Source organism: Canis lupus, chromosome 5, assembly GCF_003254725.2.
Source record: "Canis lupus dingo isolate Sandy chromosome 5, ASM325472v2, whole genome shotgun sequence".
Lineage (NCBI taxonomy): Eukaryota > Metazoa > Chordata > Mammalia > Carnivora > Canidae > Canis > Canis lupus.
In genome coordinates this window covers 66,718,213-66,746,124 of record NC_064247.1, presented here as the reverse complement: position 1 = coordinate 66,746,124, position 27,912 = coordinate 66,718,213, and the positions used below count along the sequence as shown (strand labels likewise).

At 51.1% G+C, this 27,912-nt stretch overlaps 2 long non-coding RNA genes across 5 annotated transcripts in view; one reads left to right on the top strand and one right to left on the bottom strand.

Annotated features, from left to right (window-relative positions):
• The window catches only part of LOC112646776 (uncharacterized), a 63,849-nt gene extending 58,790 nt beyond the window's left edge, over window positions 1-5,059 (bottom strand). The window contains exons 1-3 of one of the 2 annotated variants that reach the window (XR_004816016.2): window positions 4,805-5,047; window positions 4,384-4,515; window positions 349-1,195 (exon numbers count right to left, since the gene is read on the bottom strand). This is a non-coding gene — a long non-coding RNA (uncharacterized LOC112646776). Of the gene's footprint in view, window positions 1-348; window positions 1,196-4,383; window positions 4,516-4,804 lie in introns of those variants that run through there. The other variant, XR_004816015.2, reaches the window with a different exon arrangement.
• Window positions 349-23,021, top strand: LOC112646775 (uncharacterized). Of its 3 annotated transcripts, XR_007410933.1 has the most exons (5): window positions 349-697; window positions 770-2,016; window positions 15,300-15,331; window positions 20,588-20,686; window positions 21,232-23,021. It is a non-coding gene; the product is annotated as an uncharacterized LOC112646775 (long non-coding RNA). The 3 variants fall into 3 exon arrangements; XR_007410932.1 differs by lacking the exon at window positions 15,300-15,331; XR_003127863.3 differs by lacking the exons at window positions 15,300-15,331; window positions 20,588-20,686 and having other exon boundaries at window positions 21,232-23,019.
• The last annotated feature ends 4,891 nt before the right edge of the window (window positions 23,022-27,912 follow it).

The following is a 27,912-nucleotide window of genomic DNA, read 5'->3' as shown; positions in this document are numbered from 1 at the left end:
GTGATTATCACTGGGGACAGAGCAGCCTCTCCTGCGACTGTGGCCGCCTCTCCCTTCCCCGCTGCTCCCTTGTGGTGGAGGTGACGATAGTGAACGTGGGTGTCACCGAAGAGAGGAGACGATCAGGATAAAGCTGCTGTTGCAAACAACACGTGTTTCCAGGACCCTCTGCACCAGCACGTCTGCACTGGAGCATCCACACTGCCCTGGGATGCCCTTCCCGGGCCCTGCCTGGAGTGTGGTTATGCCCGACGGTCAGCCGGCGCCCGGGGCACCAGTCCACATGCCACCCGTGCCTGCTGTCCTCTGTGCTGCATTAGTGGGGACACTCGAAGGGCACACCGTGGGAGGAGAGAACGAAAGGAAGCTGCCTTCCCCTGGGCTCGCAGCAGCTTTCTGCCAGAGAAGACAAGGGAGAGGCTTCAGAAGTCACTTTTCCAAGTCGGGTTTGCTCGGGAGCACTCACACTCAAGCTGTGACCTAAGAACAGGAGGAATGAAGCGTGTGTTTTGCCGAGTTTCAGTTGGTGTCAGCCGGTTCCAGAGGGGCCCAAGAAGCCATGGTTTGCGTCTGTCCCCGTGGCCTCTGTCCGGATGACCGTTCCTGCCACCGCCCAGCTGGGCTCTTCTCATTAACCCGGTCACACCGCCAGCCCGATAAGCCAGAAGAGAGGGAGGGTGGAGCTGAACCCCTGCAAGTGGGTGCGGGGCAGGGGGTGGGGGGCCGCGTCTCTGGGCTTTGCTAATTGGGGTTCTCTTCTCTCGATTAGGTTCTGCTCTTTGTCTGAGCAGACAAGATAAGGAGGAAGCTGGGCTTTTCTAACAAGCCGGCCTGGCAAGGCCACGTGGTCATTTCCGAGCGTCCGGCATCTGCAGGAATCCTGTCGATTTGGCAGTGGAGTCACTGTCCTCAGAAAACAGGGGCGAGCTGTCGCTGTCGCTGGGGAGCAGGCGACGATCCTGAGCCCCTTTGAGATCCAGCTGCGGAGGCTGCCTGGGGCTGCCACAGAGAGATTTTCCTTCTGAGCAGCTGACCCCTTTGCTCATCAGAATTACAAAAGTTCTGGCGGCCAGTGACTCCCCAAAGCTGCGGCTGCTTTCCGACAAGGACAGCCATCAGCGCATGGGGGCCGTGAGTGCTCGTATTGCATGCTTGGAGATTGTAGAAATCAACTCGAACAGCATCAAGTTGTGCCCTTTCACCAGAAGGATGTGAAAAAAACAAATAATGATTCATCAGCACTGTTTTTTTTTTTTTAAATAGAAATAATACCCCCCCCAAAAAAAGCGCTACTCAGTGAATTTGTAAATTAAAGCGAGGAGATGCTTACTTAAAATTTTTAAAGGCCCCACATATCCGATAGTCCAAACCAAGAATGCTATGTGGCGCTGATACGGATTTCTTTTCTCCGATCCGAATATACAAAGTATTATATGTTATATTGACATTCCGCCTAAATCTTTCCCTTATAAGGTGTTTGACATAAATAGCTTTTATTATGTAATTCTGAAATAGAAGGAATACACACGTTTCTTAAAGGTCCCAGCTGTTATTGTTATCATTTGGGACATAAAATTGGAATCCCAACTTCCAATATCAAATTTTAGCACAAACCCTATAAAATCTATCTTGTCAGAATGTGCCAGAACCTCTAAGCCCTTCTCGGCTGAACGAATTGCAGCTGGTGCTTCAACCTTAAGGTAGAGAATCGACTTGGCGTGTGGGGTGTAGGCAGCAAACTGGCCCTGGTTTTCGCCCGGCTGCCGAGCCGGCTGGGGAAGGCGTGGGTTTAGATTAGCCGTGTCCTACGCCGCTTGACGGGGTGACACGGGTCTGCAGGGCCGAGCCCGGGGCCTGGAGATAGGACCCGCCAGCAGGAATGCAGGGAATGTTTTTCTTCGGACTCTATCGAGGCACACAGACCATGGGGATTCTGTCCGCGGTGACAGCCTTAACATTTGCCAGAGCCCTGGACGCCGCTGTAGAAATGGCATTGCCCACCCTGGAAGTGAGAAGGTAACGTTTATTTTTGTATTTTTTTCTCTCTCTCCCATATACAGACTGTAGAAAGACCACCAAGCGTGCGCCATTTTTTTTTTCCACCATGATGTACAATTCACATTTGTTAATCAAAAAAAGTGCCCGAGGTCATCCACCTAGACTTTTTTTTTTTTTTTCCTTCTTCTTCTTAAACAGGAAACGGGTTTCAGATGTTTATATGTTAAAAAGTAAGGCTACTAATCTGTTTAGCCATTTACCAGATCCTGGCGAACTCCCTCTTACATTTTCATGTTCAGAGCCTATAGCATGACATTCATTTTATCCCTCTTGTTATTTAGGATAAAAAAAAAAAAAAAAGCCAACCCAAAATCTTTCAATAGTCACCTGCTTTCTTGGGACAGTTCCAGCAGGGGTTAAAAGAAATGAATTCGGTAGGTTAGTGAAATTGTACTCATGGTGGCGTTGGTGTTGTGTCGTGTGCTTGAAAATTCAACGTTCTCCGGGCCATTCTTGAAAATAGACCGTGGTCACATGCATTTTCAGACGTCTGTGGAGGCATCCTATTTAGATTCAGAATAGAGGTTTACGAATGCACACAGGAAGTCTACAGCGAAGGCAAAAGTCGTTCTTTTAAACGTCAGATCTTTTTCTTTGAGTCTGCATGATATTTTCCATGGTGCTTCTCGATATGAGGCTGTGAACGGTAACAGAGAAAAACCATTTTTCCCCGGGAGTCCACGATCACTTGAAAGGACTCCAGCCTGATGTTTAGAAATAAAGGTTTTTGTTTTATTGCTGGAATTTTTTTTTCTTGCCCCGGGGCTGATAATTTAAAACGGTCGCACTGCTGGTGAAAATGCTGTCCCTGTTCAGTGTGGCGCATCAACGATCTTTTTCTATAGCGGGAAGTTTTCTGTATTTATAATCCGGGAGAGAGGAGCATACACCGGGGAGGTTTGAATGCTGTTTTTCAGTGAATTTGTAAGTATTCAAATCACTGGCTGAAAAGACTTTTTAAATGTAGGACTCGGAAGGAATTCTATCATTTGCGAAACCTCGGTCTGATGGCCCCTTCTCTTTACATGCTTGTGTTTGACCAAATGCTTTATGTTTGCAGATTGTGTGAACAGGCAAACGATGGTTTTTGGAGGCATTTTATCAATGAAAGAGAAATAGCTAAATTTAAATGAACTCTTAAAACCAGCCCAATATTCTCTGGATTGGTAAAAAAGGTATTTGCAAAAATTAAAACATAGGCAAAGAATCATTCTCAATTCCCCTACCAGCATCCTCACCTACCCTCACCTCGAGACATAGATATAGATATAATATTCTATGAGGCAAAAGTCCAGTTGTTTTCTTTTTCATCAGCGTTATCAGAAGTGGCTGGAGAAAAGATTAGTATAAGGGTAAAAATGGATATGTCATAAATGTCCAAGCTCCTTTAAATGGGGGTGGGATGGATATGATTAAACACAATTTAAAATACGTATTTTTTTGGGAAATGAAAAGATCATTTTGATTTCTTGGGGGCATGTTCTAATTCAATGTTTGGATGACACAAGGAGTTTGGAACTCCCGGCACAAACCTAGTGACAAATAGTGACAATGCCACCTGTGCTGAATGTGAGCAAGAATAACAGCAGGTGGTCCTATTATGGAAGAAACTTCTGTTGAGCGGGTCCATCCAAGTGCAAGCACCCCAGCAGAGGCTGGTCCACACAGAACAAATCCCCACCAACCCCAGGCTCCCTCATCCAGGATGCGTCCACAATACCGGAGGACCCCGAATCTCGCCCAAGAAAGGCACTGCTTCAGAGCCCTTTGGAAAGCACCGGGGTGCTAAGAGAACAGAGAGGAAGCCTGACGTAGCATCTATGAAGAGTGAGCAGACAGGAGGAATTAGCGTGATGAGGGGCAGATTCGGTGCCGGTGAATTTCCTGCATGGGGCAGGACACGGGGCAGTGGGCTAGTGCTTCCCCAGCCCTCCCGTGTGAAAATCACAGGACACGAACCACTCTGGCCGGTCCTCTTTTTTTTTTTTTTTTTAAACCATCTCTTCAGGTCCTGGACCGTTAGGAACAGAAAAAAATGCCTAAGTCTGCAAATCCGGGGCAATTGCCGTGTCAGCTCAGAGCCGAGATGTTTCCCAAATGAACACCTGGATGGTGTAAATCACCCCGGCGGTAAACACTTCAGGCCGGCGCAGGCTGCAGGCTGGCGGGGCGGCACCCTCCCACCCGGCTGGGGTCCATAAACCAGGCGCTGGCCCACAATCATAAATGCCCCTCTCACCGAGAAAGACCCCTCCCCGGCTGGGAGCAGAGCCCCTTTGTAGAGGCCACTCAGATAACGGGCTGCCCTCACCGCTGTCCGCTTACCCTGCTCTGGTATCCAGAGGCCAGCTGTCAGAGGTCTGTGTCGCTATGAATGGCTTCACGAGACCTAGGGAGGGGACCAGGGCCACCGGCTTCTAGGTGGCTGTTTTCAAAGGCAGTGTGCAAAGATAAAGCCTAAAAAGAAAATAAAAAGAAAGAAAGAAAAGGCTTCAGTTTTTAAACACTGATAGTAAAATCTTCACAATAGCAGTAGTAATAACCAAGAGATGTATATGGAGCGTCCCCAAAGTTAGTAGAGATCAACGTGTCATTCCCTCCTTTAAAACATGGTGAATTAAGGTATTAAATGACTCTTGCTCTCCATGCTGTCCTAGAATCTTCCACTCCTAATGCATGACCACGCGTTTGGTGTGAGCGATTTATAAAAATCCCTGGGTGGGGGAAAGCAGATGTCAGAAGATACCTCAAAAAGATCACCTCCCCGGGAATTTCTTTATATTCCAATGCTCTCCTTAAAAAAGAGAAATCTCTCCTTATAATTATCTGATTAGGAGAAGTCTTTTAAATGCCATGTTCTGCTTCCTACCAGACAGATGGGAGGACGAGCAATATAAACCTTATAAAAGCGGCCTTCAGTTCAGGCTTTTTATGGCTCTATTCCCTTCTACCCACAGCGCGGATTAGAGAAATGGAGGGAACCCGAGAGCAGTTATACCCTGCCTCCGGGATCAACCTCGTACCATAGAAAAATAACCCGGGGAAATCATTCTGCAGCCAGGAACGAAGCCGGGATCAAATGGTTGCTGATCAGAGCAAATATTTAAACTGGATAAGTCAAATCGAGCATTATTAAATAAAGCTTGTTTAATATGTCTCAAACGGAAAATGTCTTTTGAGGGGAGTTTAAACGCAGTGCTGGAAATCTGGCGGGATGCACGTCTTGAGGCTTAATTGGTGTGCGCGGGACCTGGGTTTGTACTCCTCCTTCACAAAGCATTTCTCCCCCGTGTTATAAAACGAAAGCAGAAAAGGTTTTAGGTAGCTATCGAGAGCTGTTAATGCAACATCATGAATATGAGACGAGTGACCCGTGTTTTCATGTTTATCAATCAGGCAAAGGGCAGCCTGGCCGCCTCCGTGACAAGGGTTACGGGCTACAAGCCGAGGACACCCGCGCGTGTGGGGTGCTATTTGCCCAGCACAGTGCAGCGGGGCAGCAGCTGACCCACGCTCTCACCAAACCTAAAACCACTCTCTAATGGGTTTTACAATATTTACATTTTCTATTTTATTTATAGGATGCCAGATGTCTACATTCAGATGTAAAAAAAAAAATCATTTGGGGTAGAAGATCCCACCCCTTCCCCACATTTGCTGGCTTATTAGAGATGGGCGCGTTCCTGCTGCCGTGCGTCTGTGTGTGCACGCCAGCTCAGAGCAGGGCCTGGGGTCTCTGCAGAGGGTCGGGACGGGGGAGATGGCGCATCTGTTCCCATTGCCTGTGTGGCCACGGGGGGCGTCTTTATTTCTGGGCCACATTTTCTCCTTCTGTAAACAGGGAGGGGGCTGGCAATGTGCTGAGGCTTGTCCCAGCGCCGAGATCCTGTGCACGTCTCAACGACCACCCTCTTGCTCGTTACATTCTCCTGGCCCGTGGCAATGAGCGTCCGGGAATCAGCGAGCCGGTGAAGGCCCTCCCATGTCACAGTGTACCTGTGCGCTTGGGTGGGTGAGTGATCACACGTCTTTCTTCCCTCACCCTAAAAGTGATCTTTTATTTCACGGAATTGTCTTCCTTGCCAACTGACTTGACGCACAGACCAGACAGGGGACGCACGACCCTCAGCCCCTGTCTGATTTATCTGCAGGTATACATCCTCTCAGGCAATGCAGGACCTGCAGGTTTCCTTCGTAAAACCTAATCTCTCCCGGGGCCCTTGCTCGGGAAGTTTTATTCCTTTCTGCAACATAGACAGATGAGCAGTCTGCTTTTCAGCTCAGACACAAGCTGATTCTTTCCTGGGAAGCCACCCTGGGTGACAGTATGGGCAGGGAGCAAAAGCCCTGCTGAGACCACTGTGCAGTGTATGTACCAGCCCTGGGTGCGGTCTTTCATTCCTGGACAGGTGTCGTTGCTCCCTGCTTAGCAGGCACCACTGGCCCCTATGCATGCTGCCTGGAGGGATAGGGGCCTGGTGATTGCCATGGAGCCTCACAGCGGGATGGCAGGCAGCCCAAAAGCAACCTCCGTGCTGAGCTTTCTGGGCCCTTGTCAGGCTAGAGGGGATGGGACAGCTGGAAATGCATGGGCCAGGAGGTGCTCTGAGTGTGGCCTGAACTCTGGCTGGACAGGGGCCTGAGGACAGTATTGGGGCAATGCTGCTCTAGAAAAGCCTCACGTGTCAGTCTAGTTGGTCAGTGAGAGCGACTAGGAAGCCTGGTATTCCTTCCCAGCATGGCTGCAGGAGCCCTATACCTCTCAAGCATCAAAGCAGGAAGCCCGAAGGCCCGGAGAGGCAGGATCTAGAAGACACGGTGTGTGTCCTGCCTGGGGCACAAGGAAGAGAACTGAGTTAGGGGTGACAAATGGGCCGGGTGGGAGGGGACAAGAAAGGTTAAGGATGTGTCATGAGGAGAAGTGGGGGTTCACTAGCAGCCGAGCTGGAGCCCAGAGGAGAGGCTGGGGGACGGTCACAAAGGAGGGGCCAGATGGACCCTGAATCATCCTCCCTTTCACCATTTGGCCTCTCGGTCAGCTGGCTGGAGCTTGTGTCCTGCTGCCCTCACCCTAAACCTCCCATCCCCCACCTGGTGACTGGCCTTAGGTCACCTGGAAAACTTTGACAGTGCAGATGCCTGGTGCCAGCCCGGAGACTGAGGAGGCGTCAGGCTGGGTGTGGGAGCTGGCACCAGCACTTTTTACCAGCTCCCAGGTAGTTCCGTGGACAGTCAAGGACAACAACCACTGCCCTGACCCTAAACTTCTGCGTGCAGACTCCTGTGAGCTCCCACTTGCCTAACTGCAGACAGCAGAGGTTTCACTGTTTGTAATTCATGCCCTGGAGATGCTCTGTGTGGGTGGGGGCTGGCCTTGGCCCAGGGGCTGCAGCACCCATAAGGATCCCTGGAGTTGTGCCCTCCAGGCTGTGCATTTGGTGAAGCAGAGACATGCTCAGCACAGGGGTCATTTCCCGAATGCCTGCTTCTGCTCTCTCCCCTCGTTGGGTGGGTCTGCAGGAAAGCCAAGGGTCCCACTCCCAGCCCAGGGCCGTCTGCCGTCCAAACTGGGAGAACGAGGAGATTCTAAGCCCAGGATGGGAGTTCCACAAAGCTGCCTCATGTTCACATGTGGCCTTTTCTCTTCCCTGGTAAATGTAGCAAGACAAAACAAAAACCACAACATTTTAAAATTTTCCAAAGAAAAAATGCAAATCTTGATGAACTGAGGCTACATGGCAGTCATTTATCCTCAGTAATTCTGATGTTTCGTTGGCTTCTTTGCTTTCTCATAAAGCACAAGTCTCACAAAGGAGAGCTAACATATAGAGAGCATCTAGAAATCTAGGGGCCTTTTGCTCTGCCAACGACCCTATGGAGCAGGAGTTACTCTTGTGCCCACTTTGCAGATGGAGTGAGTGAGGTGTAGTCGACTTCCCTGTAGGATACAGATAGTAAGTGCCAGAGCTGGGGTGGGAACTGGGGTGGGGGCTCGGCTCCCCCGTCGGTTGGCAGTACCCTGAGGAGAGGCTGGAGCTAGGGGAGTCAGAGATGTCACTGTTTTCTCCCACAACTTCTTAAATGGTGTCAGAGCAGCGGCCCAGCCAGCTCTGCTGCTCTCTGTGGGGTGCCCTTGCTTCTGAGAGCCTTGCAAGGGGGGGGGGGGCTCAGCTGGGGTGGTCCCGCTCATGTGCTGCCCACCCGGAGCCCCCCTCTCTCCACAGGCAGGAGCGCCCACGACTTCTCCTCCGTGTCTTCTCCCCTTGGGATGGTGACGAGCTGGGGTCTGTTTGTTCTCAGGGAAAAGAAGAACCCTTTCTGGAAATACCAAACCTCTCTTTGCAGAGACAAACCTCGGGCAGGCTTGGAAGCAAGGAGGAGCGCTGGCTGCAGCGGCAGGCCCTCTGGGCTCTGACCCAGCTCCAGCCTCACCACGAGACCTTGGTCCACCAAAAAATGGGCATCTCCAAATCTCAGCAATAGTCCTCGGAGGGTGAGGTGCGGGAGAGCTGCTGGGGGTGGGGTGGGGGTGGGGGTTCTGCAGAGCCAGGCCCCCTCCCCACTCCCCTCCCCCCTACCTGGCCAGATTCCTACAGCCTCTGGGCCCAGGGGCCGGCCCCCTCTCTGTGGGCCCAGGGCCTCCTGCTCGCCCTCTGAGCTCTGCTCCCCGCACAGGCTGTAAAATGGGTCTAGTCCTGCCTCTGAAGTGTGGCTGTGAGGATTGTGTAAGGCGTTGGCCCTTGCTCCTAAAAGGTCAGTCCAGAACCTTCCAGAACCTTCCACGGAGTCACAACAGTAAGAAACAAACAGCACAGGTGGGGCACTGTTCAGAAACATCTCCTCTTCCCATCAACTGAAGGAGGTAGGGACCATCTTGGATGCATATTTCAGAGGCTCATACGGAGGCACAGGGCGGTGGTCTGGAGGAAGGGCTGTCGGCCTCTGCAGTCTCTCCACTAACCTGATGGATAGCAGCTATTATTAGCATTAGGGAGAGGGTTGAAAATTTTTTCTTTTTCAAGAAACTTTTTATTTGGAGGTCCTGTAGACGCCTACCACACTTGTCAGGAATAATTTGGGAAGATCCCTCGTTTCCTTCGGTGGTGACATCCTGCATAGCTGCCGCATGATGTCACAACCAGGATATGACATCACATAACCCACCGCCTTGTGCAGGCCAAACGGCAGCAGGGTTCTGGGAGGGCTAGAGTCTGCATGGACCCCGTCTCCTTTGCCCACTACCCCTCTCCCTCCCTTCCTTTTACTCAGCATGACCTGACATTTGTGTATCTGATGTTTACACGTCCCTGGAGATGCAAGGTCCATGAGGTCAGAGGTTTGTCGACTGGGTTTGCTATTGTTTCCTCTGCGTCTAGAACAGGGCCTGTCATGTACAGCTTTGGTACATATTTTTCAACAGATGACTGAATAAATGGTGTTTTCTCTCAGAGCCAGGTAACTTTTCTGTGCTCGTTAAAAAAAAAAAAAAATCTGTAAAATGGGCTGAATGCTCCCAACCTGCAGGGTGTGGTGAGGACCAGGCTGAGGAAGGCATGTTCAGTGTCAGGCCCTCAGCATCCAGAGGGGTCTCAGCTTCGGGTCCTTCCACATCCAGGGAAACTCCCCCTGCACCCCTAGCTGGTGTCGCTGACCATCCTTGAAGGTTCCTTGCCATCCCTGGGGTCTCTGGGGTTTGTCAGGCCCTGAAAAGGGCCTGTGTTCTTTCAACAGTTCGAGCATCGCTAATAAGAGGTTTGAGGTTTGCGGCCCTTGAAGGAGGCAGGCGTTCTGGAGGGTGGCATGTATCTTAAGTACCTGGTGAAGTCTGCTAATTCTGCTCCTTTGGAATAATAAACAGCTTAACACCCTCCATTGTTCTGGGCCCTGGGCCCCAGAGCCCTGCTGGGATTTGGGGGACAGTGGCCGGTTTTTTTTTTTTCTGCTCCATGGGGAGGCCCCTTGCTTAGCACCAGGTCTGCAACCCAGTCCTGACTGACCAAACTCACCAAATCTGAGGGCTCTGCAGGACCCACACCTGCCCCCTGGGATGGCGAAGCTCCACAGGGGATCTGAAGATGAACTTTGAGTTCACAATGGGCAGGGATTTGAAAACCAGCACGTTTCTTTCCATTGTAAAATAAGTATCTTATGTTATTATAAACCAAAACATTCATTATAGAGTTTATTAAGAAATGGAAACATTTAAGGAATAATTTATTGATCATAACCCTGCCATCTGGGGATTAGCAGCTTTATGCATTTTGTTATATTTTATCTCTCTCTCTTAACCTTTCTCTCTCTCTCTCTCTCTCTCTCTCTATATATATATATATATATATATATATAAAACCTAGTTAGAAGTATTATATAATTTTAGATCTTATTTTTTTCATCATTTTTAAAAAAGATTTTATTTAAGAGAGAGAGAGAGAGAGAGCGGGCAGGGAGGAGGGGCAGAGGGAGTGGAAGAAAGAAGCAGCTCCCAGCTGAGCAGGGAACCAGACGGAGGTGGGACTCGATCCCAGGACCCCAAGATCATGACCTAAGCCCAAGACAGATGCTTAACCACCCAGGTGCCCCTCTCATTGCCATTTCTTCATGAAGTATTTCCATTTCTTTAAATATTATTTGGGAAAATGTATATTTTAAACTAAAAAAAAAAATGAATCCTGTAGTGGAAGGAAGTGTAGAGGAAGATGCTTCTGCCAGCGAACAGAAGCACCAGGACAGGACACAGCGCAGATGTGAAGCTGACGCCTCCCTGGAGCTCACTGTGCGTTGCACCAGCCTGTCCCCCACCCCGGACCGGCCTGTGAGCTGCTCCTGGAGATGCACCTTCACGCACGAGGATGTGGACGTGTCCTGTGGGCCCGCCTGTGTGTTTCCGCCAGTAAGTTCCCAGGGAATTACAGCTCCGAGGGTGTGGACACTTGTAAGCTCCTGTGTATACACTGACAGATGGCCGCGTGGAAAGGCTGTAAATTCACTGACCGGTCCGTCAGCTGTGCACGCCAACGCCTGTCTCGTTACACCTTTGTCAACACTGGGCATTAACACCTTTCACTTTTTTTGTTTTGTTTCGTGTTGCTACTTTAAGGAGCAAGGATGTGGAATCTCCACTGTGGTTCTGAGATGCCCGCCTTAGCTTCTTTACGCCTTCATCCTGAACCCTCTGGTCTCCGAAGGGAGCTCTAAGCCCATTAGCTGGGACATGCGGGAGAGCAACCTCTGGTTGTTATGGAAATGCAGCAGCTCTCTGTGAAAGCATCCAGCTCCCTCTGCAGAGCTCAGGGCTGGGGGGGTGGGGGGTGGGCTCTCTCTGGGCAGCTATCAATCTCAGCTGCCTGCAGGAAATTTGCTGGAGAGGCCTACCCAGACCGGAGCTGGAGGAAGGGGTGCAGAGACGTCTCGGGAGATTGCAGTCGGGGAGATGGCCTGCGAACTCCTCCCCTGTGGCTGAAGAAAGCTTGAGATAAGGAGCCTGCCTCTCTGAAAGAGCAAATGGTCTCAGCTGAGAACCTTCTGGAGCCTGGAGAATCAGCCTGCAGCTCCCGCAACGCCCTGCCCTGTGGTTGGGGGTGGGGGGGACTCTGGGCTGCAGCGGCCGCTGGCCTTCCGTGAGGCCTGTAGTGGCTTCCCCGCCTGCGCCCCAGCGCCTGACTGCGCTGCCTGTCATCGCGGAGTCCTCCTCCCTGATGACACTGGGCAGCGAGAAGAAGGCACAAGGGGTCTGCGCTGTAAAAACTGAAGACAACATAGGAGAGTCTGGAGGGCCCTCCTGCCGCACAGCACAGAGAAGGTCCGTAATCCCCGCCCCGGTTGTCTGCTCCTCTGCTTGCGTGTGCCTGACGTTCTTTATGCGGCTGGGAAATCTGCAGGCGTCAAGTGGGCCAAACCCACAGCACTGAGCACATTCACGATGTCGCATGACCACCAACCTCTGTCTAGTTCCCAACATCTTTATCATCCCCAAAGAGACACAGCCCCTCCACCCGCGGTCACTCCCCATCCCCCTTAAGCCAGCCCGGCAAGCACCCGTCTGCTCTCTGGCTCCATGGTGTGTCTATTCCATATTTCACGTATGCAATCCCGTGTGCTTGCCTCTTCCCTCAGCATGGCCCTTCCCAGGGGCTCCACACTGTGTGCGTGCCAGCGCTCCCTGTCACACTGAGTGACGTCCCACCTTGTGGATGGGCCACATTAAGTCCCTTCGGGCACCTGGTGTTGGACACTGGGGCCGTTTGCAGCTTTGGCTGTTCTGAATAGTGTGGCTGGGGGACATTTGCGTGCAAGATTCTGCTTAAGTGCCTGTTTTCAACGTTTTGGGTATAAGCCCAGAAGTGGGATTGCTGGATCTCACGGTGCCTGTAGGTTTAACCTCCGGAGGAGCTGCCTGCTGGGTTTCCCACAGCAGGTGGGTGTCCCCACCGCTCTAGCTCAGGCTGACTCACAGCACCTTCCAGGGACACTGTCATGCCTTCCTTATGTACATAACAATCCCAGTGTGGGGCTGTGGTCACTGGCGGGGCCTCCCGCATAGTCACCCAGCCCGTGGTCTGTTTGAGACCCTTGATGAAAAGTGGCCCCTCTTCAAGTTCTGATGCCACCATTCCCTGGCTACCTCTACGCCTCTCTGGCCTCAGTTTCTTTTTTTAGAAAATGGCACATCTGGCTCTGATTGAGGGGCTGCTCCAAGCCCACTGCTGGCTGCACAGTGGCACCCCATAAACACAGCTGTGAGGCCCACCCGGAAGGCATGCGGGGTGCTGTCAGAGGCCACCGCAGGACCCTCAAATCTGTGTTGGTTTCACCAACTCACTATGTTGCTATAAATAATGCAAACTGGACGGTTAGAATCACATCTAGTGAAGACTGACATGTGCTTCTAATCCATAAAGAAATTCCTGAAGCAGGTGGATTCGAACCAGGCTGGTTCTGGTGTCCTTGTGGTAGAAGGGATGGTGTGTCCGGGGCAGGCCCCGCTCCCAACTGGTGACCATCAGGGGGAACTGGATGGACCACCTCTGTGGCCTGCCGGGCTCTGTGTACAGCCCTCAAGGACTAAATAAACGCAGTGATTTACAGAGAAAAGGCCTTTTGGGGCCGCCTCTGACACTGAGGTCTGAGGACTTAGGTGACAAAGCCAGCATCCGTCTTCCCCTGTGACATGTTCCTGTCAACAGTCACCCTAATGGAAAGAGGACCCAGCAGGACAGTGGGCAGCCTCCCCTCCACTCCACAGAACCTGTTCTTCTTGGATAGTGAAGGGGAGGGAAGAGTTGCAGGGCAGGAGGAGGCAGTGGGAGAGCAGGGCTGCAGGGCAGGGGAGGCAGGGAGGGAGCAAGGTTGTAGGGTGGGGGAGACAGGGGCAGGGGAGGGTGTCGGGGTGGGGGAAGGCAAGGCTGCAGGGCAGGATTACAGGGCAGGGGGAGGACAGGGCTGAAGGGCAGAGAAGGCCCTGCTTTCTTTCCCCAGTTATCTGGGCTCCCTCAGGCTTCCAGAATCAGAAGCAGAGTCCCCTGGAAGTCTAGACTCCCGCAGAGAGCGAGGCTGAGCAAGGCACAAAGGCTCTCAGGCCCAGATCTGGAAGGCTGGGAGTCCCGGACCAGCCTTCCAGGCAGGGGTGCTCCCGAGGAGGATAGGGACACGCCCTGACCTTGGATAGAGATCTGGTTCTAGAGCCTGCTCTTTTCAGCAGTCTCCCATCTCTTCAAGGGGTACATTTTTATCTGCCAAACAAAGATGAGCAATTTTCACCTGATGGGGTGGTGAGATCACAGGAAGCCAATAAACGCTCGTTGACAGGCATAAATAATTTTGCGGGTGTGAGAAAGGGGGATGTTTTGGCCAGTGTTGCCCAATATAAATATAACTCAAACCACACATGTAATTTAAAATTTTCTAGCAACCACATTAAAAAAAAAAAAGATACAAAAAGAAATAGGTGGAAATGCCTTTAAAATATTTTAACCCAATATATCCAAAATAGTACCCCAAATTAATGTTAAAAATTGAGATATTTAAAATTCCTTTATACCAATTTTTCAAAATATGACAGCACATCTCAGTTCTGACCAGCCACACTGCCAGTGCCCAGTAGCCACGTGCAGCTAGGGGCTACCGTACCGGGTGGCATAGGTCTACACCCTCCTTCTTCCCGGCCAAGCGGAGCCATATCCCATACCCCCATTATGTCTGCCGTATGGCCAGTTGGTCTTAATGGGGCTGCTGCTCCTTATCGGACTCCATGCACTGGTTTCCTGGGGTGGGAAGGGATGCAAAGGCAGGGATCAGGGTGGTTGTTGCTATTTCCATAGCTTTAAGATTCTATACATTTGGGGAGGGGATTAATTTAAAAATCTATTTATATATAAATAAGATGTATGACAAGTTTCCACAAGAAGGATGATTACAGTAGTGTCACTGCAATAGGGTGTCTATGAAATCAGCCAAGTGGTCTCGGAACTGGGCCACATTGAGGTCACTGGTGACCTTGACAAGGTGGGGGTCAGTGATGTGGTGAGGGGGAAGCCAGATTGGAGTGGATTAGAGGACAAGGCGATTCCATTGCTGTGTCTTAAGTAAGAAAATCTGGATGGACGCTCACCAACATGTTAACTGGTTATCTCTGGCTGGTGGGGTATGGTGGGGTCTTTGTCTCCTTTTTGTATATCTGCATGTTCTAATTTTCCCACAACAAATATATGTTAGTTGAGGAATTACAACTTTTCAAAAATGAAAGCGATATACTGGAATTGTAATAATTAACCTCAGCTTTCAGGGTGGGTAAGTGGAAAGGATGTTGAGGCATCCCTGACTCGTAGTCGGGGTGAGAAGGGGCTCTGATTTCTCCGAGATTCCACAACGCCGACTGTCTGAAATCCCCACAGGACCCTCAGACTCACCTCCACTTATGAGGTCCTCCCTGGGCGTCCTGTCTCCACTAGACTACAAGCAATTTCAGGGAAGGAGAATAATTTTGCTGAGCATCTACTAAATGCCTAGCACTGTTCGTCTTTATTTTATAGATGAAAACAATAAAGCTCAGAGGCAGTGGGACAGCCAGGAGCCCAGGAGCACTCAGCCTCTGGTTGACGCAGTAGGTGAATAATGAGGACAGTGAACCCACGTGGGGCTTGGTTGGTGTTAGGCTCTTTCACAAGCATGGAAGTAACTCAGTGTGTGCAATCATCCCACTCTCCCAACAGCCATAAAGAGTAAAGCACTCTTCTTGTCTCCAGGTTACAGATGAGGAAGCTAAGCATAGCAAGAGGTAAGTAATTGCCTGGGTTCACGCTCCTGGTGAACAACGGTGCCTGGGTTTTGAAGCCAGACAGTCCACCTCTAGATCACATGCCCCTTCTTCTTCACTACCTAGACCATGGCTCCTTCCTCTACCCCACATAGACCATGGTTCCTTCCTCTACACCATGTGGATCATGGATCCTTCTTCCACACCATGGAGACCATGAACTCCTTCTTCTACATCATGTAGACTGGCTCCTTCCTCAACACCATGTAGATCACAAGCTCTTTCCTCCACCCCATGTAGACCATGGGCTCCTTCGTCTATCCCACATAGACCACAGCTCCTTCTTCTGCCCTACATAGACCATGGCTCCTTCCTCTACCCCATGGAGACCATGGGTTCTATCCTTTATATTGCAGAGATCAGGGGCTCCCTCCTCTACTCCACATAGACCATGGGATCCCTCCTCTATACCATGTAGACCATGGCTCCTTCCTCTACATCATATTTCTTGCTCCTTGCAGGGTATACTCCACCCATATCTTTGACTTTTCTGTGCCTCCCTATGCGTCCCAGCATGGTGGGCACCCAGTGTTGGACTGCCCTTCCACCCACTCACTGACTCGCTGCAGGTAGACCAGGTGTGTGCCTTCAGTGCTGTGCTTTGGGCTCTGAACAAAATCAGATGAGTCTTAGGATCAGGATTAGAGAAACTATAAGAGGAGAAGTATGAACAGCAATGAAAATAAATGTGTGTGTGTGAGTGTAAGCTGTGGGAGTGTATTTTCGTTGGGTTGAGAGTCACAGAAGGGGCTGTTTAATTTAGGCAAAGACTCAAGCTGGTCCTTGCTGTTAGCAAGAAAACCAAATGAGGAGCCAGGAAAGGACTCTAGGAATGCTGCACACCTCAGACCCTTGCTTCCCTCCCCTAATTCTCACACCCAGGTGTCATGCGTTCACAAGCACCTGCGGGACACCTACCTGTGCCTCAGTGCTGGCCCAGGTGCCTGGTTAGGGTAGCCAACACTGACAGCACTCCCCCCAGGAGCCAGTAGGAGCCAGTGGTGTCAGAGAGCTTCAGCACAGTTAGCCGGTTACCGTCTGGAGGTACAGGAGCCGAGCTCCACCCCAGCATGCGGAGTGGCGAGAACGCCGTGTCGCCACTCCAGCTCCGCTGACCCCGTGCTGGGCAGAAGCGGGCCCTCGTGCAAGGGGACAGGTGCCCTTTGAGGAAGAGGCCTGAGAGTCCACCTGAACTCTGATTTCAGTGGCCAGGGTGGGGTCCGGGAGTCCGGGCTTGCTTTCCGATCACCTCCGGTGATTCTCAGGAGCAGCCTGGGCTGAGAAGCTCTGCCCTGACCCTCCGCCACACAAACTGGGTCCCTGTTTGACAGGCCCAGCCAGGTTTCACCCCCAGTTGTCACCATCCTGAAAATCCTAATTGTTGAGGGAGGGGCCCCTGGTTTCCCTTTAGCCCTCCCCCCCTCACTCCCAGCTTATGCAGCTGGCCCACCTGCAGGAGATCTTCCTCCCACAGACCCAGGCTGCTGACTTGGTCAGTACCTGAAGGCGGCATGGGCTTTCTGGATGTTGTAAAACACAGATGGCTGCTTTAGCCACCCAACTTATATAACACGAGGCAATCCATCCCACAAGTACACACAGAGCACTCAATACCCAGCACAGGGAGTGATGGCGAGGGTGGGACTTCACCCGGGGCCTGATCCGAGCCACCAGAGTTTGCTCTCAGAGGGCAGATGGCTGTGCACCTCGTGGACGCCTCCCCTCGCCTCTCCCCAGCCCGGGCGGTCCCTCTTCCTCCTCTGCTCTGCCAGGCTCCCCATTCCCTGTAACCACACATGGCCCCCAAAGTATGTCCACATTCTCATCCCTGCAACCTGTGGATGGGACTTTATCTGGATAAAGGGTTTTTGCAGATATATTAGGTTAAGAATCTGCAAAGGAGAGCATCCTGAATCCGAGACTGGTACTTTAAACCAGAAAGGAAGACGAAGAGGGCCATAAGCCAAGGGACGCCCAGGGTCCCCAGGAGCTGGAAGAGGCAGGAAGGATCCTCCTCTTCAGCCTTTGGAGGTTGTGATACCTTGGTGTTGGGCTTCTGGCCTCCAGAATGGAGAGAGAATACATTTCTGTTGTTCTAATCACTGGTTTGTAGCAATTTAGGGCAGCCCTAGGAAACTAATGCACCATCCAACTTCCTCTCTGCTTTGTTTTGTGCAAGTCTCTCCATGGGCTTTCCCCCACTGGCTGTCAGGAGGGCAAGCCTTTGTGCATGTATGATGCTCACAGCTGTGGCGCCAGCGCCCCAAACAGGGACAACGCGAGCCTCTGGGAGCCAGGGAGGGAGAAGCACTGCTCTGGTCCTCAGGGTAGTTGGTCTGAAGAACAGCGGGAGCCAGCACTGCCCCAGACCCCAGTGGGGAGTCAGCCCCTGGGGTGTATGGAAGCCAAATCCACTCCAGTCCCCACCCGGGGAATTTCAAAAGCCTGTCCTATGGTTTATGAAGCTCTGGGGAATGCAGAGAGGGGTCCTCGTCCCTCTTCCCATGCTCCTCATCATTGCCATGAGTCCTTTGTCCCCCTGGCCCCGATGCATGCAGCCAGTCTCAGCTGCAGACAGCCAGGTGACTCCCAGGAGGGGCCACTCCTCTGAGTCACACCTGGAGAGCTTTGCCCCAACGGGCGAGCTACCCAAGCCCTAGCCTTCCCAGCTGCCCACCGTGCTCCCTCTTACTGATGCCCTGAGATGTGATGGGCAAGTTGATGCTGTCGCCAGTCTCTTTGTCTTAAGATAGACCATCCTGATGGACGGTTTCTGTGAGGATTACCTTCTGTGCGCCCCTCCAGATTCACTCCTGCCTTCTCTGCCCTCTCGCCGGCCCTGGTGGCTGACCTTCATGGACTCTGTTGTCCTGCCCCGGCCTCTGCTCCTGATTGGAGCTGGCAGTGGGAGGAGGGAGGCCAGGTGTTGTCCACTCCCTCCCCACTGGGCCACCTGATTGACTGTGGCCCCTACCTAAGGTCACAGCTCCTGTTGGGATCTTCTCCAAGTAGACCCCCTACCTGGAAGTCACCTCTCTTCCCTTGTCCCTGCAGTTGCCCACTGCTGCCTGCCGTCCCTCGTCTAGGTCCACAAACCTTGTGCACACCTTGCAAACACCTTTGCAAACACTTGCAAAATTATTATTAATTAATAATTTTAATTAAAATTATTAAATTTTAATTTAATAAATTAAACCCCCTTTCATTTAAAACCCAGTTTGAGTGGCGGTTTATTTCCAACCCAGCAGGACCCTGACTGACCCTGTGTCCCTAACCAGGCAATTACTGATTACCCACAGCCCAGCACCTAATGCTTAATGGGAGGCAGGGCTCCATATCCACCCTACTTCTCAGGGGAGGGCTCCCCACCAGAACACGTGTCCCAGGAGGCAGGGGCTTTGTCCCGCTTCACTAGAATTCGTATTGAGATCATTGTAGAGTCACACGTAGCTGTAGGAAATGGTTCAGGGAAATCCCCCAGTGGTAACATGTGCAAAACTCTAGTATGGCGTTGCAAGCAGGGTATTCAGGCCCATGCAACCCACTCTTTACTCCCATCTCTGATTCACCTGTGGTCGTGTGCGTGTGTGCGTACCTTTGTCATGCACGTAGAGTCACCTGCCACCACCACCGGCGTGGTGCAGAACACTTCCATCACCACAAGGACGTTGTTAATCTGATTTCTCTGGAGGTTTTGATTTTAACCTGATTTCTTCAAAAGTCTTTTTAAAAAATCTTATTTTCTCACTACTTTGTTCCCAGTGCCCAGAACCATGGCTGGCATATGGCAGAAACTCAAAACATCTTTACTGGGTGAACGTTCAGTGCGTTTCGCCCTCACGACACCCCCTATGTGCGGAAGAGGGGGCCTCAGAGACAGCCCCATGTGCCCAGGCTCCTGGCTCTTGGGGCCGCAGTGGGGCTCCTTCGGCTCTCCCTGCTGCACCCCGAGGGGCGGAGCTGCTGGCATCCGAGTGCAGGGGGTCCCGTGCGCTGTTCAGCATCAGCGTCTCCCCTCCAGCTGCGGCAGCCGAGCACATGCTCCTAGACTTGGTCCACTGTTCGTCTTCCCACAGCTGTGCTGGGCAGCCGTCCTCCGAGCTCGTCCAAGGCTGATAAAAGTGCTGGGCAGGACGCAGCGGAGCCTGGAGCCTGGCCGGCCTGATAACTGGCTTCACTTTGATGTTTTTCAAGTTCAGAACGGACCCAGGCCCCTTGGCCAGCCTTGCACGCTTGTTTATTTTCGTCGCCGTGTAGGCTTTTGTGATTTCCCCTTCCCAAGTGGGACAGCTATCATTATTCCTGTCATTACCCTATTGGAAATGTTGCTAAACGCGCTCTCCTGCTCCATCCGACCCCTCCTTCCAAACGCCCGAGGAAGACCACCCACAACGGCAGACCTTCCCTCCATTTAATTTTAGTCTCAGGATGTAAGTTTGCAATTTCATCACAATTAAAAAAAAAAAAAAAAAAAACCAAAACCAAAAATGAGCCTGGCTTTCCTATCCCAGACCCGTGGACCATCCCTTCCTGACAGGCAGGGCTCAGGAGCCGCCCAAGAGTCCCCAAGAACCGCGAGCTTTCAGGGTGGGGGTGGGGGGCAGGGAGCAGTTTCACAAGAAAACACACAGTACTGTCCTAAGTTACGTTCCAAGTGTGTGAGATCAGAAAGAGACCGCTAAGCTGTGTTCTCCTCATAAATACCAGCGAATTACTCAGAGGGCACCGGGCATGCAGGGCACTGGAGAAGCATACCACTTCCTCTCCGAGGGCACAGATGCACACTGGATCGGAATGTTCTAGATGTTGAGGACACACCTGCAGACTCTCACAATACTTGAAAGCCCCTTGCAATGTTTCCCTGCTTGATGCCTTCCTGAACATAACGTTCGTGTTTTCTTGCTTTTTCATGTTTAATTTTCTTGCCTTCTCTCCTTCCTTACTTTGTCTTTATAAGTCCATGTCTGAAGCACACACATAGACGCGTGTGCCACACACACACACACACACGTGCGCTCAAGCACATGCTCCCTGCATGTTTCCCTTCCTCTGCTCCCAGAGTATTTCCTTTTTCAGCCTTTTGGAAAATGTTGCAACAGGGTTTGACCAGAATGAGATTCAAGTGGGTGATGTGGCCCAGGGATCCCGGCGGCTCTCATAATCCATGTTTCTTTTCTTCTTCATGTTCCCTGTCTTTTTTTTTTTTTTTTTTTAAAGTGGGCTGTGGAGCCCAACATGGGGCTTGAACTCACCACCCTGAGACTAGGACCTGAGCCAAGACCAAGAGTCGGATGCTTAACAGACGGAGCCACCCAGGTGCTCCCCTCACATCGCCTTTTACAGTTTGTTTCTTCCTTCAGAGCAGTAAAAGAAGTGTTTTCTCAGTGAATGTTATTTTCCCACCTACCAGTTCCATGAGAACCCTGGGAGAGAGGAATAAGTCTGTGTGCCAACCAATAGCTTAAGTCCACAATTTGGGAGAGAAACATTTTAGTCAAAGGAAAGGCAGTAGAAACGAGTTTCAACCTATCTATAAAATGATGTTCTACTCTTCATTGAAGGAAAAAAAAATTCTAACTACAATTAGATTGTTCTCCCAACATCTCGGGGCTGTTAGGTGTGACCACACATGTGGTGCACAGCACAACCTGGGAGGTGCTGTTGGCATGGGCGCAGCGCTGGGTGGTGGACGGGAGGGGCAGTGCGTGTGTGCAGAGTGGGGGTCGGGGGCTCTCACATGTCGCTGGCTGCAGTGGCATTCAGGACAAGCCCCTTGGAAAGACATATAGTGGTCACTACCAAAATGATGCATGCAGTTTTTCTGGGATCCTGCAATTTCACTCTTTTTTTTTTTTTTTAAGTGGGAGAGAGCACATGGATGCAGTGGAGAAGGTGGAGAGGGAGAATTTCAAGCAGGCTCCACACTGAGCATGGAGCCCAACGTGGGACTCAGTCTCATGACCCTGAGATCATGAACAGAGCCGAAATCAAGCATTGGACACTTAACTGATGGAGGCACCCAGGCATCCCTCTGGTTCCACTCTCGAGGGTTTGTCCCACCTTAAGAGCTCATAGGCTTTTTCAGAAGCCTGTGCAGTTTGGTTCACCCTCTGCAGCACTGTCCGCAGTAGTAGAAGCCTGGACACAGCCTAGATGCTGGTTCACAGGCTGGAGTGGAGAGGGGAGGCAAGCCGATAAACCAAGGCCCATCCCAAAATGGAAAGTGGTGTAGTCTTCAGAACAAAGAGGCGGATTCGCAAAGGCAGCAGTCACTGGGACACGTCACTCAGTGGGAGCCCCCGGGTGCAAAAAAGTCTGCATGCCGACTGCTCCCCATGATGAGCCAGCTGACATCGGGCTCACGTTCAGCCTCCTTTTCCTCCTCACTTTGTCCATCTGTACAGTGGGGATGATGACAGCACCCACCCTGCAGGGCCATGGAAGAGATGTCATGAACCTGTATGTATCAAACACCAACATAGGATGGTGCTTACATGAAGCAAAGGCTGTACGATACTAGTTATTATTACTGTATCATTGCCATCTTTGGAAAGAGAGCACATATATGCTGAGGTAGGCTTTGAAAGCTCCTGGAAGGGTGCCCAGAACCATAGGTGCCAGGGATTGCTCTGCCAGGGAAACCGAGAGACTGAGGAGAGGGTGAGGTAGAGGAATATCTATTGTTAACTTGTGTCTTTTGAATTTCTATCAAGAATTTTTCTTCCCTATTTTTTCAATCTTTTTAATGAAAATTTGTAAGTATGAAGAAAAGTTGAAGAATTGTACAGTGAACATCCGTGTACCTACCGTCTTAGCTCTGCAGTTAGTATGTTGCTGTACTTGGTTTACCATCCATCCATCCATCCACCCACCCATCCATCCCCTATCTACCATCCATCCATCCACCCACCCATCCATCCCCTATCCACCATCCATCTATCCATCCACCCATCTATCTACCCATCCGTCCATCCATCCATCCATCCATCCATCCACTCATCCATCCCCCATCCATCCATCTTTCATCAAACCCTCTTATTTTTGATGCATTTCAAAGCAAACTGCAGCTAGTAGTATACCCCCTGCCCCAGATTCTTTTGCACAGCTAACAATTAGCCAGAGTTCAGTAGCTGTCTATGAGGGTTTTTTTTTTATGCCAAATGTACATAAAGTCACATGCAGAGATCTGAAGTGTTCTGTTTGATCATTTTGTCAATTCATTGTTTATATAAAAAAATACATTATCTACAAATAAAATGTGGCTTCCCGGGAGAGAGAGACAGAGACAGAGAAAAATTGAAACAAAGCAAAAGAGCACTTTGAACCCACAGAGAGGGGGGAAAACCCATCATGAAGTCAATGTGATAGCTTATCTAGGGGAAAGGGATTTACAAGCGATAATGCTTGTTACAGATGGGTCTCGGTTGTGGACTGTTTCTATTTCCTGAAAGCACATAGGACCTCATAGCTAGACCTTTGGGCAGGAAGCATCATCGTCAGGAGTGCGGGCGTCAGCCTGCTGGGGCTCCAATCTCAGTCCCTCTGCTGGCTAGCCCGGTCATCTTGGGGAAGGCACTCAGCCCATCTGGGCCCCAGCTCCCTCATCTGGGAAGGACGCTGCTTCCCGCTTCCTGGGTCTGTGGGGAGGACTCTGGGAGTCGACACACGCAGTGCATTTAGAAGGGCCTCTGGCATCCAGTAGGTACTCCATTGGCTGTTACCCCTTACACTAAATCACACATCTCTCTCTCTCTTTGCTTTGTATTTTTTCCAAAATTGAATTGAAAAGAACCAAACAATGCAAGTTTTAAGATTTTCATCCTTAGGGGAAAAAACGTCATCTCTCCCTACAGCCTCGCCGCCCTCCCATCCTCTGCAAAAATCCAGGGAAATGAATCAGCCTGCAGCCTTTTGCTCTCTAATTCTTTGATTACTACATGATTGCAGCATCCACTCAGGCCGGGACTGAAAATCGAAAGAAAACAAGAATTCTTGAGTTATTTCCAGATCCTGAATCTGACACCATGATTCGTCTCTCAGTTTTGGCAAAACCTACAAAATGAGTGACCAAGAAGGGTAAACAAGTTTAGGTAAACACTCTATATACTGATTCATGATTTCAGTGCACCAGTTAACATTTAGCTTCATTTACCACAGTGTTTTAATGTCATTAAGAATGTAACTTCTTAGGAAAACTAAGAAAGTCTGTTTTTAGCCTAGACATGCAATTAAGGGAATTAGTAACGTGATACATCACCCTCAGGAACTGCGATAGAGTAAGAAAGCTCGTGCGGCCCTTTATAAAGACGTTCTTGCAGCCCGCGCCAGAGTTCACTGAGCTTCGGTCCCAGGGCAGCCGGGAGGGAAAACACAAAATGCAAGAAGGGAGTTGCTGCCCCCCGCACTGAACAGCAGTAGGAACAGATCCGCGATCGTGTGCAGATATGAAATAGTCAGAAAATCGGGGTCTGCGCTGGGCAATTAGTCCCTTTCCTGTCTGGATCACAGCCCCCCACAATCACTCACTGCAGCTTTGCAAGGATCCCTGCGTGAGGCTGGGGAGTGGGTTTGCTGGGGCCCATGCTGGGAAAGGGAGAAAGGATTTTTTTTTCTTCCTTTCTGAGATCCAGAAGGAGAATTCCACTTCTGACAAGCTTTGGCATTTACTTAGTTTCTGGAAGCTTGACATCCGCTAGATCAGGGCTTTCCTCCTCGGCACTGTTGATATTTGGGGCTAGGTCATTCTTTGTGGGGGCGTCCTGTGTGGTGCAGGGTGTTGAGCATCATCCCACCCTTCCCCCACTGCCACCCGGTGAGGACAACCCCAAATGCCTCAAGACACTGCTGAATGTCCTTGGGGGGCGAAGCCACCCTTGAGAATCACTGTTATCAATGAACCCGCTCCTTTTGCAGATGGGGAACGGGGGCCCAGAGGAGGTAAGTTAGAGTCTGGCCCAGGAACTTGGGTACCGAGGCAGGAGGCGGTACAGGGCAGGGACAGATCTGACTACAGGGAACAAACCTCAGACCACCACTCAGATGCTGCGTGCCGGGGCAAAGTTCTCAGCCACCCTGAGGATCCCATCCTTATGGGCTCTTGCCCTGGGATAGTGAGCAGGAGCTGCTCCTAGAGCTGGTGGTGAAGAGGAGCCACAGGGATGAGCGGTCGTGGGCGCCCATTCTAGAGGGCAGACCTTCCTACTTCTGCACACTCTAGCTCCTCACCTGTACGCCGGTGCTGCCCTCCCTGGTGGCTCCCCCTCAGGAGCATCATGCACAACAGTGGACTCAGACTCTCCGCTTGGGAGCCTACACCAAGTCAGAGTCAAGTCTATCAGCTATCATTATTGTCATCGAGGTTGTTTTGGGGGATATGGAGGGAACGTGGAGCAGATCCTGGCGGTCCCAGGAGCCAGTTGTGTCTGAGGGGGCTTGGCTGCTGGCCTGGCCAAAGCTGGCACTGTCACCCCTTCTCTGCTCTTGAGAGCCCACAGGCCCCACCCACTGCCCACTACCCCCTGGCTCCATAGCTCTCAGAGCCCCCCCTAGGCGTGAAGCCCTCATGCCCCTCCTCCCTCCGAATCTAAGTGGCTGGAGCCTGTCCATCTTCCTCACCCTGCCCTCCTTAGCATTGGCTTCTCAGAGCCCCAGCCTAGAGCAAACACTGGCCTCTCAAGGCAGCAGAGAGGGTGATCTTGATTGAGTCTCTAACTTCTCTGATCTTGGATTCCTCACCTGGGCAGGGCCATGAGAACAGAAGATCCCTACCTTCTGAGAAAAGACCTACCTACACCGTATTTCTTTTTAACTTCGACCCTGGGGACCCAGCATGATTCTGAACATATGATAGGTAGGAACCCAGTCAATGTTGGACATAAGAGGATGTAGGAATGAGAGGCTGGGTCTGTACCTCTGGGTGATCTACTTTTTTCCAGAAAGAAAAAGTGAAAAAGACAGACTGTTGCTTGGATTTTATGTGGATACAGCGCAGATATCAGCACTCATCCACCTGTCCGTCCATCCATCCATCCATCCATCCATCCATCTGTCCATCCATCCGTCCATCCCTCTATCCATCCATTCATCCATGTGTGCATGCATCCATCCACCTGTCCATCCATCCATCTATCCCTCAAAAATGTATTCCTACCGGGTGCCAGGCACTGGTTGGTCTGGGCTTTGAGGATGCAGAAGTATTTCAGTACCCACTATGTTGGAACAAAGCCTGACCCAGGGGAGATATCATGGTATATTTGCCAAATGAGTAAGTGAATGAATGAATAAGTGAATGAATGGACAGGGAGAGCAATGAATGGCATTGGGATAGACTAGTGCCAGGAATCCCTATCACTAGTTGGCCTTTGGTTCTATCCACGGTTCCCAGGGTCCCCAAGCAGAGGGTGTGCAGCATGAGTAGCAGGTGACAGGATATCTTCCCACAGGAGCAGAGCTCTAAGGGTGGCAGTGACTGGGGATCATGCTCTCTCTACCCTTGTGAACGCTTCCCAGAGCGATCCTGCATCCACACTGAGTGGCTTCATCCTCTGCAGCTGAGCCAGCTGGTTATCAGCTCACACCCCAGGTGTTGCTGCGAAGGAGGGCTTTGAGGAACTCAGGCACCCATTCCAGCATGTTCCAGTCCCTACTCTATTGGCTCAAAATCTCTGTCCTTGCCCCCAAAAGTCTGTCATCAGAAGAAACAACTGGAAGCATAGCTGCCCACACTGAAATGCTTGTTAGCCCAGAGACACAGGCTGGACTTCACCTTCCAGGGCATGGTGAGGAATCGTGCCGACCTATCCATCTGTGGCCTGTATCCTTGTGAGCACACACAAGGGGAAGTTAGTGTACCTAAATGGATAATTATTAATGTCACTTCCCAGGTCACATCAAGTGACAGGCAGAACAGAGCAGGCTTGGGAAGGGCCCGATCAGGACAGTGTGTGTAGCTCCTCTCTGCTCACCTGTCCCCAAGGTGGGGGAAGTCTGGAGCAGCGGTGGGCTAACCAATGCATTTCCATGTTTCTGATGGGGTGGCTCCATCACCCCATCACTCCTCCAGGAAGCTGAGAGCCTGGGCTCCCCAACTGCGAACAGCACTCCTTCACATGTCAGCTGTAGGCGGGCAAGGCCTGGGATCTGGGAGGAGAGATCAGACTCCTCCAGAATTGCGTCTGCTTCATAATTATGGGGGCACTTGCTGAGTAATCACTTTGGTCCGGCGTCATGTTAAGCACTTTGCATGGGTTGACTCGGTCATTCCCCACAAAATCCCAGGGGTGAGCATTATCACATTGCCATTTTGTATATGAAGCTGCTGAGGCTTAGCAAGATCCAAGCAAGTTGACGGGTCACACAGCAGAGCCACTGGGATCTGCACTGGGACCAACCTGGGCTGATCAGCTCCCAAGAGGTTACAGCTCTCCATGTCAGAGACCCCCAGGTCAGCCGCCCATCCTGCCAATGGAGAGCCTGGGGCAGGTGTGGGCAGGGGAGCTCGAGCAGACACCCCATGTTCTGCACTTCCAGAGAGTAGGCTGTCACTGCGTGCATTTAGTTCCTCCAGGGACTGGACCAGAGGCTGACTGAGAAACCTCTTTCTTCAAAATGGAAACTGAGGGGGTAGAGAGGACACGTTTTGGGAGTTATGCCATCTTATGGGGATTCTACAGTGTGCTATTGGGGTTTGCATTTGGGTGTACCCTAACCCTTAGCCCTTTGAGACTGCACCCCAACATCCATGGTAGGGAAGACCAGAGACCTTCTAAGTTACAGTGGGCAGATCACCCTGACTCCAGGAAAAGAAAGCCCAGTGTCCGGACACGAGAAAAACCTTTCAAAGGTGGGAGGATTTCTTCAATTTTTATTCTTCTTTTGATCGTTTTTTTTCTTTCATTCCCCCCAAACGTCAACCTTGGGATGGAAGATCACTTCAAATCTCATTTTATAGTATGGAATATTTTTCTCGTTTCCTAGCAGAGACCAATTTTGGATGAATAACTTGCGACCACAGAAACATGACACCAAAGCAACAGCGCTGGGTGGCAAATTTCTCCGTTACCACAAATATCCTTTCTCCTCAAGGACCAGATTGGAAGCATTTGGGGTTGTTTGTGCGTCCCATCCTCAATCAGGCCGAGGAGGGGCTGTGCCGGTAGCAGCAATGTGCCCAGTGCTGTCTGCCTGTCACCAGATGCACGTTTCTCTCTGTTACACTTCTCCAAAGCGTTGACAGATTCTTTAGTCCTGGGTGTGAGATTCTCCTCCTCCCATGCAGGAGGAGGTGCCTAGCACAAAGCTCATGCCCAAAAATATCCTGATTCCATCCAATGGCCTGACTGTGTGCTGTGAGGACTGAATAGTGATTAGCCAGGGGTCCTGTCTCCATCCCTAGTAAACTGGGGGTAATCCCTAGTTTACCCTGGTGTTCTTAGCCCTGTCAAAATTTGGATCCACTTTAGAAATAAAAGGGGACCATACTGCATAATTCCAGAGGCAATGTGTTCAGGCAGTAGGACAGCAACAAAGTTTTCATGAATATT